Raw genomic sequence first — 14,227 nt, forward strand, 5'->3', positions numbered from 1 at the left:
GCACAAAAAATGCGTGTTATACGCCGATAAGCATGGCTTCTTTAACAAAGCTCCTCGGCACTTCCCGCAGACATTTTTAATCAACAACTTAATGCCTTCTTCATCCATCCAACCTTTAGGGTGAACATGAACGTGTACACTACTTGGAATTTTCTCCTTTGGTAAAGTTGTAACTGTTAGGGACCGACCAGGGGACAGGGATAGTGAGCCCTAAACTGACCCTAAAACCGCTCTCCCTGCCTACTTGCCCATCCACCCTAACCGGTGCATCAACAACTAAAGTGCTGGGGCCTAATAAAAACTAGGGATCGACCAATCTTGATTTTTTAGAGCCGATAACCTGTGAACTTTCAGGCCGATAACTTATACCGATATTCCCTGCATTTGAATTCCCGCCCCCCCACCCAAAATATCCTTGGTAAAATGATGGTGCGTGTGTGTGTGTGGGTATAACCTGATAAACTATTTCTGGCCCCGCAGAGGCCACTGCAGATCAATGATTTAAAGCGGGCGCTTTAAATCAATGAACTGTAGTGGCTTTTGCGGGGCCAGAGACCGCCACCGCCGCCCGCTTCTCTCCCCCTTCCTGTCCTGAGTCCAAGCACCGCCGCTGCCCGTTTGCCTCCCATCCCCGGTTTTATAATTACCTGTTCCCGGGATCCGCGCTACTTCTGGCTCCGGCGGCATCCTGAGCTGTCACTGTGAGAGCCAGGCCACTGACAGTGACGTCGCACAGCAACAGCGCAGGACACTGCATGAGCCAGAAGTAGCGTGGACCCAGGGAACAGGTAATTATAAAACCGGGGGTGGGGGAGGCAATGGGGCAGCGACGGTGGTCTCTGGCCAGAGGACAGGCAGGGGAGGCAATCGGGCAGTGTCGGTGGTTGGTTGGACTCAGGACCCCAGGACAGGCAGTCTCTGGCCCCTCAAAAGCCGCTGCAGTTCATTGATTTAAAGCGCCCGCATTATTGGCATTATCGGCAGGTTAGATGCCGATACCAATAACTTACAAAATCGATAATATCGGCCAATCCAATAATCGGTCGATCCCAAAACACATACTAATAAATAAATAGTCGGTCACCAACCAGAAAACTACCAATAACATACAACTCTATAGTATATAAGTTCAGAGGACACCATAGATCAGTGGACATGAACAGGGGGCTCAGTGGCCGTGAAGAGAGGACTCTATAAATCAGTGGTCATGAACAGAGGACTCAGATAAGTGATCAAAAACAGAACTCCAAAGATCTGAATAAAGAACTGAGTAACAAATAGAGTTCAAAACACCAGACAGGAAAACTGATAAGTCAACAGACTAAAGGAACAGACAGGAATATAGCAAATTTCCCCAGAACGTCCAATAGACACGAAGTCCCACTGGACCAGAAACAGGGATCTATAGCTAAACAGGAATTATCACAATCCCCCAGATAACTTCCAGTCGCAATCCCCCAGATAACCTCCAGTAGAAACAGGAATGTCTTGATACTAGAATACAATCTCCCAGAGTCCACCTTGGAGCACTGAGACAGGGCCGGATTAACGTAGGGGCGGATGGAGCTGGCGCTCCAGGCCCCTACGTTAAAATAGGCCCAGCGAATAGCATGGGCGGCCCGCGACAACTATATTTACAGAAAAAGAGGGCCGGCCATGCAGAGGAGGCTCTTTCATTAGGCCACAGCCTAAGGCCTCGCTCTGACTCCTGACCAAAGCTCAAGCCCTAAGTGGCCTAATGGAAGAGCCGCTCCTGGGGCTGCTGAGTGTGCCGTGCGCAGACACGTCCCCTATGTCCCCGCCCCGGAGCACAGGAGAAAGAAGGAGCGCAGGAGAAAAGAGCGCTGGCCCTCAGCACCATCACATCGTCCGTTGCTGCCTGTTGCCTGATTCAGGTGCCCCCTCAGTGACCTCAGCTACCCCCCCCCCCCCCCCAGCACGGGGAGCACGGAGAAGTTCGCGCCTCCCTGCTCTGAAAAGTTCTTGTCTTCATTCCCCTGAGACCTGCCTGCGTGGAAGATAAGAAGAACTGTGCCGGCGGGGGGCGGAGGTCATCTGTTATGCAGTTAGTAGTCCTGTTGAGGTAAGGATGCCTTAATGGGTTCTCATTTTGTCCGGTGGTAATCCCCCAGTGTTTTCAAAACAGTGAGCCTCCAGCTGTTGCAAAACTACAACTCCCAACATGCTCCCAACGGCTGTCTGGGCATGTTGGGAGTTGTAGTTTTGCAACAACTGGAGACTCACTGTTTGGAAAACGCAGATACTGTAGATAGATATTAGATAGATAGATATGAGATGGATATATAGATATGAGATAGATATGAGATAGATAGATAGATATGAGATAGATAGATAGATATGAGATAGATAGATATGATATAGATAGATATGAGATAGATAGATATGAGATGGATATATAGATATGAGATAGATATGAGATAGAGAGATAGATATGAGATAGAGAGATAGATATGAGATAGATATAGATAGATATGAAATAGATAGTTAGATAGATATGAGAGAGAGATATGAAATGGATAGATAGATATGTGATTATCTATCTTTCTATGCTTCCCAACAGTCTGCCTCCAGCTGCGGCAAAACTACAACTCTCAGTATGTCCGGACAGCTGAGTTGTAGTTTTGCAACAGCTGGAGACACCTCGGGTGGGAAACACTGGTCTATCTAGCACCTATCTATCTATCTATCTATCTATCTCATATCTATCTGTCATCTATCTCATCTATCTACTTGTATCTGTATATATCTATCTATCTGTGTTTCCCAACCAGGGTGCCTCCAGCTACTGCAAAACTACAACTCCCAGCATGCCTAAAGAGCCTTTGGCTGTATGGGCATACTGGGAGTTGTAGTTTTGCAACAGATAAAGCTCCTCTGGTTGGGAAACACTGATCTATCTATCTATCTTGGCTCGAGGCCAAAAGGGGTTGTGTCCCAAAGGAGTTAAAATATAGATTTTTTGTATTACACATGGATGGATGGATGGTGGCCCCATGAGTTGTCAGTGCAACCCTGCACTGCAGTATGTAAACACAGACAGTGTTTGGCAGTGCAGCCGCAGTGAAGGCATGCCGCAGCCTCCTGTGCCTTTTCCCCCCATCACCATGCTCCACTACTCTGTAGCAGCCGGCTACAAAAACATTACACAGTCATGATAACACTGACCATGCCCTGGCCGGCCCATGCCACCCATCATGCTATATGCCCTCCCTACTACTATGTGCAGTGCCACACTGACACTGTACTGTGACATCACTGCTTAACCCTGTACTTTGCAACATGGCCTCCCCCTGTACTGTGATATTACTGTGTATATTAACCCTGTACTGTGATATTATTGTGTATATTAACCATGTACTGTGATGGTGCTGTGCATGTTAACCCTGTACTGTGATTTACAGTACAGGGTTAATATGCACAGTGACATCACAATACATGGTTAATATATACCGTGACATGCCAGTACAGGGTTAATATGCACAGTGATGTCACAATACACTGTTAAAGGGGCTATCTGGCTGAAGGGTTTTATTTTCAGAATTATGCCTATATCTAGTATATAAAAAAATAAACCTGTTATGGGGCCTCCGGTGTCTTGCTCCGGTCCCTGAGTGCAGGATCGGATCACCATGAGAGGACTGCTGAAAATTATGTGAGGCCTCATGTTCTCATTTCGCCTAAGGCGTCACAAAGTCTAGAGCCGCCTCTGCGGCCATGTGATGTCCCAGGGCAGTCCTGTTACCTTACCTACGGCCCTGGGTGGTTAGGTGGACAGCAGGCTGCTTAACCTATTGACCCGCGTGCCCCACGTGACATCAGGGTAGAATAGGAGGCTCCTCCCCATTTCTAGAAAAAGCAGCGTATGTGCTGCATTTTAGTTCAGCTAAGATTGAAGTATTAGCAGTTTCTGCTGCTTGCCTGAGGTCCTGCCGGCAGTCTCTGCCTCTGTAGTCTCCCCAAAGGTACCACCAGTCCACCAGGTATGAACTTACCTGCCATTCAGGTACACAGAAAAACTAGGTGACAATTTCTCACCTAGATTTTCCATGTTCCTGAATGGCATGTCTGCTTACAATAGCTGAGCTATATACCATTCAGAAGCCACGAAAAGCTAGGTGACAATTTCTAACCTAGCTTATTTCATTCTCCTGAATGGCATATCTGCTTATCATAGCTCAACTATTATAAATAGATTTACCTATAACTTTTAGTCAAATCTGTATATAATAGCTGAGCTATGAAAAGCAGATATGCCATTCAGGAGCCCAGAAAAGCTAGGTGATAATTTCTTACCTAGCTTTTTCATGCTCCTGAATGGCATATCTGCTTATATGGGCCCCCATAAAAGTGATTTTTATTTTTTATAGCTGAAGAACAGATTCTATAAAGATATGCAAAGTTTCCATACGGTATCATATACTCATTTATCCTGGCAATTTAATGTGCTTAAAACATGTGACGAATGCACTTTATTTGTGTTAAACAAAATTGCTTTGTGTTGAGTTTTCATTTTATATATTTCTTCAAAAAAGGCCCATCAAAATCTTCAGCACCAGGCCCATGATGCTCTTAATCCGGCCCTGCACTGAGATATATTGTACTAATTCTCAATTCCCCAGATTCCCCATGGACAGGTAACAGGGATATCTAGATACACAGGATATAATTATAGAATACTGTTCACACTAAACACAAGACAAGAAACCGCAATCCCTCAGGAACGTCCAGTAGACTCCAAGTCCCCATGGACCAGAAACAGGGATGCCAGATAGTACACTGTTCACACTGAACAGGTACAAGTACAAAGGAAAATGATCAGATCAACCAAACAATATAAATATAGGACACTGTACACCCTGAAACACAGAACCAGGATACCAAACAGGGATAACAGGCAAAGCATATTCAGACATAGTGTGAACAGACACATAACAGAAAGGATAATAAATCCTAAAACCGACTAAACAAACACTGCTTAAAATCTACTAAGAGCATGGCACATAAAATGGCAAAACCCAGAAAATACATGGTGCTTTCTAAAACAGATATAGTAGATAAAAGCACAAAACAAACAGAGTTTCACCCAGCCTCCATTAGCCACATGTCCAACATGTTAGCAAAATGGTACAAAGAAGTTATCTGTAATCACCAGCAACCAGAGGCTAGCCTGGGCTGACATTAAATACATACACCCAAAAGGCTATTGGCTAACAGAGCCTGGGCTGAAACAGCCAGAGACATTTAACTCTTCCCTAACAATGGGAAGATAAAACAGTTCACACACAGCAAAACCAATAGGCTGTGTGTGAACACAAACCAATACAGACATGACAGTAACAATTTTTTTTTCATGCCCTGAAGTTTTCATCATTACTGTTTTAGCACCTTTCGAGTCCATAGTTTTATTTGAAGGAACATCAAAAGTCAGGGGTACTTCATCCATGTTGCCGATATGACCCATTTCTCTTCGTTATCGTCAAGCAAAAGCTAGGCAATTCTGGTTCTTGTTCGCATTCGAAGGTCATAAATCTTTGGCACCATGATGTTCTTTCTTTGAAATCTTCTGTTGATAAAGCAATGCCTGCTTTTCTTTGATTCAGTACGAATTCCTTTACCAGGTTTTCCAATTGTGGCTATTTAACAATACCACTGCAAAAATTGCATTTTGTTTTTGGTAATATCTTGATTTTTGCTTAATTTTAATTTAATCTTTTCGGTGCCTGACCAACATTGTAGCTTGTCTACTTGCGAAGGTTCTGCTGCTGTTTTAGTCTGCTGTGTTCATGACCATTCCGTTTCCTGACATAGCCTCTAGCCTGTTCCCTCGGTACCTTCCTGTCTCTTCCGGCTACGACTCGGACTGTCGACCATGCCTCTGCCTTAGGCTAGGTTCACACTACGGAATTTCCTCCTGTCTGCTTGGAGATTTTTTTGAAGAGTCATTTCCGCCTCCAAAGGCGTTTTTCGGTTTAATGCGGAATTTTGTCATTTCCGCAAGTAATACGCCCCTATTCCGGACAGAATTTCCACCCCCAATTAAAAATGGAAGTTTTTATCAGAAAAAAAGTAGACCCAAAAAGGAACTAAGTTCTGCCCCTTTTGGACCATTTGGTCACATGACCCAAACCAGGCCAGTCAACTTTTTCATGCTTGGCTGAGGAAGGAAGCTGCTGAGGTGCCTACATGTTTATTTTTATTTTTGTTTATTGATAGTCTGATTTGACATCAGTTTTGTCATCCATATTTTTATTAGTGTTTTTCTTCAAGTGGCACATACGTACATTAATCTTAGCTTTTTATATTGCAAGCCAATCATCAGTCATTTTGTGAACGGATGAGTTTGCTTGAACGTGTGTTTCTGTAACTTGCTTTGGTATCTTTTGGGATCTAAATGTTTGATGTTTTAGTTTTTTTTTTCTAGTTTTATCTTTTAAAAAAAAATAGTAAAGGACCTCAGAAACAGATGGAAATCTGCGAGCGACTATTTTGTTAAGGGGCTCAAGATATCCGATAAAAGTGGGTCAGCTGGTGGCAAAAAGGAAAAAAAATACCCTATGAGGACCAATTTCAATTTTTAAGTCCTAACCGACTTCTCAGACCATAAGTACATTTCAAATTTTGGCTTACAGCTTCATCCCCCCATACTCCCCCTTTAAAACATAAATAACTTTAAAATTATAAATCTTTGTCATAACATTTTGGGCAACTTTCAGGCACCATCCAGGACACAACAAGATGCAGATGAAGAGGCAAGGTCTGACCCAATACGTTCAGACACACCTTTTGAATCTGAAGCACCAGGCCCAACCAACCCTTTAAAATATTTTGACCAACATTTTGAAGTAGAGGAGGATGTGTCTAACCTCACCACTGAGCAGCCCCCCAGCAGCACACCTACACCAGCTGCTGGTGAGACTGAAGAGATGGAAGAAGTCACAAACATCCCTTCTTCACAAACAACGACCAGAACACCTACTGCTAGGAGGAGCCGTAGAGCCCTCCGAATAAATGAAAGTCAGCTTGAGGTTGAAACTCAAGCTCTATAAATTATTCGGAGGGTTGACAGCAATGATGAGAGTTCTTATTTTGGGTATGATATGGCATCTTGCTGACGCAGGGTGCCTCTTGACTGGCAAAACCATTTTAAAGCATACTGTCATGCTGTTGCACAAGTCTTTGTTTTCCCACAGGTCCTGCCTCCATTAGAGAATATGATCAAAATCTGCACATCATAGCTGGACACAGGGCCCCCAGCCCTCCACCACCTGTACACAATATTGGCACCCAAAAAAAGGGTTTTAATGTGGGTACTTACAACCCCCAGCCTTCTCTGTCCTCTTCTGGGGTTTACCCCTGCCATCCTACCTTTCCCCCACAATACCCTAACAGTGCGATAAGCCACCCCAACCCCTCTGCCTCATCTTCTTTTGAGTAATTTTCTTCAGAACCCACATATCACAATATGTGATTTTTTTCATCAGCATCTTTTAAGTTGGTCAACATATTTTCTTGTTGCCTTGTTTGTATGTTGTTGCTCAAGCTATTTGTGTTCTTGGAGCCATTGGTATTTTAAAATTGTAAGTGTTTACAAAGGCTGATTTTCTGGCTAGGTCTATACATTTAAAATAACCCACAAAAACATTGTTGTCTGTCTGCTAATTTATCTGTAAACATAATGGGGGAGATTTATCAAAACCTGTCCAGAGAAAAAGTTGCTGAGTTGCCCATAGCAACCAATCAGGTCGCTTCTCTCATTTTTCAGAGGCCTTTTAAAAAAAGAAAGAAGTTATCTGGTTGCTATGGGCAACTCAGCAACTTTTTCTCTGGACAGGTTTTGATGAATCTGCCCCAATAAGATCATCAAGGAGGTACTGTGTCTACAAACTTGTTCTGGTGTTTATCTTGTGATATTGAGCTGACAAGTGTAGGTGATTTCACATGGAAATTTAATGGAGGTGGCAGGTTTTGATAAAAATTAAAAAAAAAAATTAAGAAAGAAGAGCATTATAAGTGGGCTATAGCACGTTTTTAATACTATCCAAATCATGTCTGGCCCTCAATGTAAGGTAAAGAATAGATTAGGAAAGGCAAGCAAAAAGGCAAAGAAGAAGAAGAGCTTAGCAAAGTCAGGACACACAACCCAGTACGTAATCATATTGTTGAGTAGATAGGGAAAGAGACAGTTGTGTGTGTCTTGTCATTATATTTTTTTCCAATAGTTCCATACGCTATTAAACTGTTTGAAATGCCCTCTACCTATTGCCCAAATCTCTTCAAGAGTATAAGTATGATTAATAACTACATAGAGTTCATCAATTGTAGGACAATTTGGACTTCCAGTGTCTAGTGACAACTAACTTGGCTAGGACCAGAATTTTACACGTTAATTGCCTAATATTAGGGGGGGGAGCACTCTAAACCCAATAATAGGTCAGGAGATAATACAAATAGCACTTCAGTTATGGAGTTAAGCAAGTCACCCACAGCCTTCTAGTAAGGCAAAAGGATTGGACAAGCCCTCAGAATGTGCAGTAATGAACCTTTCTGATTGCAGCGTCGCCAACACAAGTCAGAACATGTAGGATACATCATATGTAAGCGTATTGGCGTATAGTACCATCATAGGTGGGTTTTCATAACTGCTTCTACCTGTGTCATACACTTTAAAGACTTATAGATATATTTATATGTTCTAGCCCATTCCAAAGGAGATATAATGACATTCAAATCTACCTCCGAAGCCTTCATTGCAGACGTTGAGGACAACTCTCAATGAGAGGCTAGTTCTGAGTATACAGGCTGTATTCACTAAAGAAGGGCAGCAACCATGTAAAAAGTGTTTGATCCTAAAGTAGGAGAAAAGTTGCCTGGGAGGCAACTGGTAACATTGTTGTAAGGTAGAGTAGAAAATCAATACAGTTTAGCATATAGTTGGCTTACTGTTAAAATATTACATGCCAACCATGAGAGTAAGTCAAATTCAGGTATAGCCAATTGTAAAATAGACAATGGGGCTTGCAATTTACATGAAGAGGAGTCAGCCTTACTCATAAGCAATGAGGCCGGAAGAAGCGCATACCTATGCGTGAAACCGCCGTCAGGCGCCTCTGAGTGCCCCACGCCACCTTTGTCCACCGATCCGGAGGAGCAGCCCGAGATGGGAGCCGTATAACCAGAGCTAAAGCGGTGAGTGCCCCCAAACATTTTGTGTTTAGTAACTATCGAATATTGAATGCGTGGTTTCGATCCAGCCTATATGTAAGAAGATATAAGTATTCTGACTTTAGAGAAGAAGGACAATGGAAGAAAAGCAGGCAAAGTACGAAACAAATATAATAGTTTGGGCAGAGTGGACATTTTAAATGCTGCCACCCTCCTCAACCAAGACACCTCAATCTTGCTCATAGTGTTAAGTTCTGCATGTAGTGATTAAAGAAAAGGGAGATAATTCACAGAATACAGGTCTTTGAGCATAGTTGTGATAGTAACCCCTAAATATTTAATACCTCGTGACTGCCAATCTAACTGGAAACAAGATTTTAGGGAAGAGAGAGACTCAGGGGAAAGATGAAAGGGTAGAACTTGTGATTTTTGCTGATTTAATTTATAATAAGAAATTTCCCCAAATTTTGTTAAAAGGGACAGCACTACCGGGAGGGAACTAAATAGTTGGGATAAGGTCAAAAGTATATCATCGGCATAGAGGGAAATAACATGACTATTTTGGTCTATATGAATGCCTTGGATGTCAGCAGCTTCTTGTACCGCCTGAGCCAATGGTTCCAAAGAGAAAACAAATAAAAGAGGTGACAAAGGACACCCTTGATGGGTTCCATTGGTCAGGCGGAAGGAGTCCGACAACATGCCATTAGTGGAAACTCGGGCAGAGGGGTGTGAGTATAGGGCTCTAATTGCAGAAACTATAGGACCCCCAAAACCCATTTTCTCTAACAAACAAAATGCATATGTCAAGTGGAGGCGATCGAATGCCTTTTTGGCATCTAATGTGACCATAAGAGCAGGCATGCTATGCTTGTTAATAAGATATATAAGATTCAGAGCTCTACAAGAATTGTCAGAAGATTGGCGTTTTTTAACAAAACCTGTCTGGTCTCCCATGATGAGATGTGGTAGGATCTGCGCCAATCTAGCCGCCAAATATTTGGCATACATTTCAATGTCGCAATTTAAGAGGGATATAGGGCGAAAATTTTGCGGAGTATCTGGGTCCCTCCCAGGTGACTACATAGTTCGTTGGGAAAAAAGTTGCATAGGAGCTGTAAGGATAGGAGCAAATGACTTGAAATACTCATTGGTTAACCCATCAGGGCCCGGAGACTTCTCCGCTGGAAGGGATTGTATTATGTGGGTAATCTCAACAGTGATGGGAGAATTTAGTTTGGAGAGGTGAGTAGCAGTAATTTAACAGAGGCGAGAAAGTCGTTTACCTTGGCTAAGGTTGGCTGAGGAGTTGCCATATCATCCTTCAAGTTATAAAGAGATTCATAGTAAGCTTTGAAATGATTAGCTATATCCTTCGGATGCGTCAATTTGCCTGACCTATCCAGATTCCATAGAAATGGAATCTTGGATTTAGCTTGTCTCCGTTTAAGTCTAGAAGCTAACAATTTTCCTGCCCTATTTGAACAGGTATAATAAGTCGCTTTAACCCTCCTCAGCCTCCTTTCATGGTCCATAAACAACCTCTCCCTTAGAGTGTTCCTTAGCTCTTGCAGCCGGTTTTCATGCGCTATAGTTTGATGAGACATATTGAGAGACTCTAAGTTGAATGTCATGCAGTAACATTCATTTCAGCCAGCCTTGCTGATTTTAACTTAGATCCCAGCTGTATGAACGTACCCCTTTTTAATGCCTTGTGAGAATTCCAAATCATTGAAATAGAAGTGGAGGTAGACTCATGGATTTGAAAGTATTCATGTAGGTCTTTCTCCAACACCTGTGAATGGACCGGGTGGTGTTGCAGGTATTGATTAGTACGCCAAAGGTACAACAAAGGGACATTGTCACTTTCCTTAATAGAAATAGTTATAGGGGCATATTCAGACCACTAAATCTGTTCAATAGTGGAAGAGATCTTGTCTAATAATAATGTCCTATCTAGGAGAAAGAAATCCAGTCTGAAATAGCTATTGTGGGCAAACGAGAAGAAAGTGCAATCCCTCTCGCCACTGTGATGGGATCTCCAAACATCATACAGATGTGCACCATGAAGAATTTTAATGAAATCAGAGGAGCCTGAGTGAAAACCCATAGTGCAATCCCATTTCCGGTCCACCACAGTGTTGAAGTCACCACATACTAGCAGCCTACCCTCCTGAGAATCTTATGAAGAAATCTCCCCTGATCCCTATTCGGGGGATAAACAGAGACAATGGTGTATGTGACATTGTTAATATTACCAACTACTATAACATACCGGCCTTGTGTATCTGCAATACAGATTTTTAAAATAAAAGCTATTATATTCTTAATTGCTATGAGAACACCTCTGACTTTAGAAGGAGTGTGTGAAAGTATTAGAATAATTAGCATGTTTTACCCTATGAGCATCCTTCTGTATGAGATGTGTTTCCTGAACGCAGACCACATCCCCCACTAACTGCTTCATTTCTGACCACAGTAGAGCTCTCTTATAGGGGCTATTGAGTCCATTAACATTAAGAGATATAAGTTTAAACACCATGACTTATCAATGGACAATGCATTATAGAAAGTATACAACACATGGAGAAGTGCACAGCGTCAGCCAGACAGGTAAGTGCATAGGGAATTTTCGCCTGAAAGAAAAACAAATAAAACACAACACAAAACAAACAAACAAAAACAGATCGGAAGATCCTGCATAAGTCTGCAGATGCAGAACAATTGGAGAGGAGCATAGTCCACTTGTGCCAGAACAGCCAGTCAGGCCAATACATGCCAGGAATAGCAATTATGGACTCACTTTACTGATCCCACCGTCTTCCATTCCGAATCCACCCACGATGGGGAGAAGCGGGAAGTAGCTATGTCCTGTCCTCCGGGCAAGTTCCATTTGGCAAGCAACTGATGGCCCTCCTCAGCGGTTTTAATGACATGTAGAGTATTGTCTCTCTCTGGACCAAGAGACGGACAGGGAATCCCCATTGGTACATTATCTTGTTATTTCTTAGAACTGATGTGATGGGGAAGAACAGGCGCCTTTGTTGAAGAGTTGCCGCTGACAAGTCGGTGAAGAGGGTGATTTTTCCAAAGTCTCCAGACAATGGAGGAATTTTACTAGAAGTGGCCATAAGCTTATCCTCAATGTGGAAGTTATGCAGCCTAGCAAATACATCTCGGGGAATGTCCTCTGCTAGTTGACTCTGTTTTGCCACCCTGTGTGCCCTATCAATTGTTAAAAGGGGAACTCCGGTGAAAACCTTTTTTCTTTTAAATCAACTGGTGGCAGAAGGTTAAACATATTTGTAAATTACTTCTATTAAAAATTCTTAATCCTTCCAGTACTTATTAGCTGCTGAATGCTAGAGAGAAAATTCCTTTCTTTTTGGAACACTGATGACATCACGAGCACAGTGCTCTCTGCTGACATCTCTGTCCATTTTAGCAACCATGCATAGCAGATGTATGCTAAGGGCAGCATGGTGGCTCAGTGGTTAGCACTGCTGCCTTGCAGCGCTGGGGACTTGGGTTCAAATCCCACTAAGGACAACAATAAATAAAGCGTTATTATTATAATAACGTCAGCAGAGAGAACTGTGCTCGTGATGTCATCAGAGAGCATTCCAAAAAGAAAAGAATTTCCTCTGTAGTATTCAGCAGCTAATAAGTACAGGAAGGATTAAGATTTTTTTTAATAGAAGTAATTTACAAATATGTTTAACTTTCTGCCACCAGTTGATTTAAAAGAAAAAAGGTTTTCACCGGAGTGAAATTATGTGTTTTTACATCCATTATATCCCATGTAGTATAAATTTCCCTGCCCCTACAATCTAAAGTTTAGTTTCACCTACAGCCACAGTAGGCGGGGCTAAAGAGCCTGTTTTTCCAGGTTATGTGAGGAGAGCAGGCGGACACTAGGCCAAAGAGGTGGGGCATTAGGGGATTTCACTGGAAATCATATCTTTGTCTATTTGCTTTTGTATCTTTGTTGAGGAGAGGAGCATCTTCTGCTCCTTAGCCTGGGATGGATAAGTATATTGATTGTATCATTTCTACACTAAATATTCATGTATCACTTGGGTAGATTCAGGCTAGTTTGCTAAACATAGAGTATGTACTATTGTATTAATGCTTGTATGTATGTCCTATTTGGTTTAGCTAATTAATGTTTTATTAAATGTTATCAACTTTGCTGGTTCCCGAGTGATTGTTAATTTGGTGGGTATACACTGCTGGTACAAGACATTTCTGCCAAAATACCTTGTACAATTATTTCATAGTTGTACAAAACTTAATCAGTGTACCTGGGTGTTTTACAAACATATTTAGGACCTATAAATTTAGCCTGAACTTCCTGCTTCCGTTTTCATATAGTTGGTGGCCATTTTGGGGGACTCTAACAAAGAAAGCACATGGTCGGGGGAGGGGAATGTTTGTTTTACTCTAATTCTAAAATCACAATTGGTGTAGTATGCAGGATTTTCCACAATAAGTGGAGCTGCAGACAGGATTATCACCCTAGAACCGCAACAGGGCCGAGGGGGATATGGACTCCGACACACCTCTGAATTTAACATTATTCCTGCGAGACCTGTCTTCTAGGTCTGCCATCTTAGCCCGCATTGAAGCAACTTCAGATTCTAACTCATAATGGGCATCAATTAAAGCATTATGGGATGCAGCAAATTCACCCAATTTCGTTTCAGCATGGCGAACTCTGTGCTTCACTTCGGTGATGTCAGCTTTCACAGGTTTAAGCATACTTGCTACATCCATATGAATAGACTGTTGCAATGCCACTAACATATTCTTCACAGGGCCATCACTAGTGGGGTGACTAGCTAGACAGTCTGCAACAAGAGGGGCATATGAAAGACTCACCCCAGGAGTGTCTCCATCCTCTGCTGTATCATGGAGGAGCTGGCATTGTTTCGCTGGACTCCCAGAGAGGGTAGATGCGGAAGCCGAGACAAGAGCTCGGTCTGTTTCATGCCGGAGACCACCACCTCTCAGCAGCGATCTCCTAGGAGAGGATGCCAGATCA

This window comes from Hyla sarda, chromosome 5 (genome assembly GCF_029499605.1).
Source record: "Hyla sarda isolate aHylSar1 chromosome 5, aHylSar1.hap1, whole genome shotgun sequence".
NCBI lineage: Eukaryota > Metazoa > Chordata > Amphibia > Anura > Hylidae > Hyla > Hyla sarda.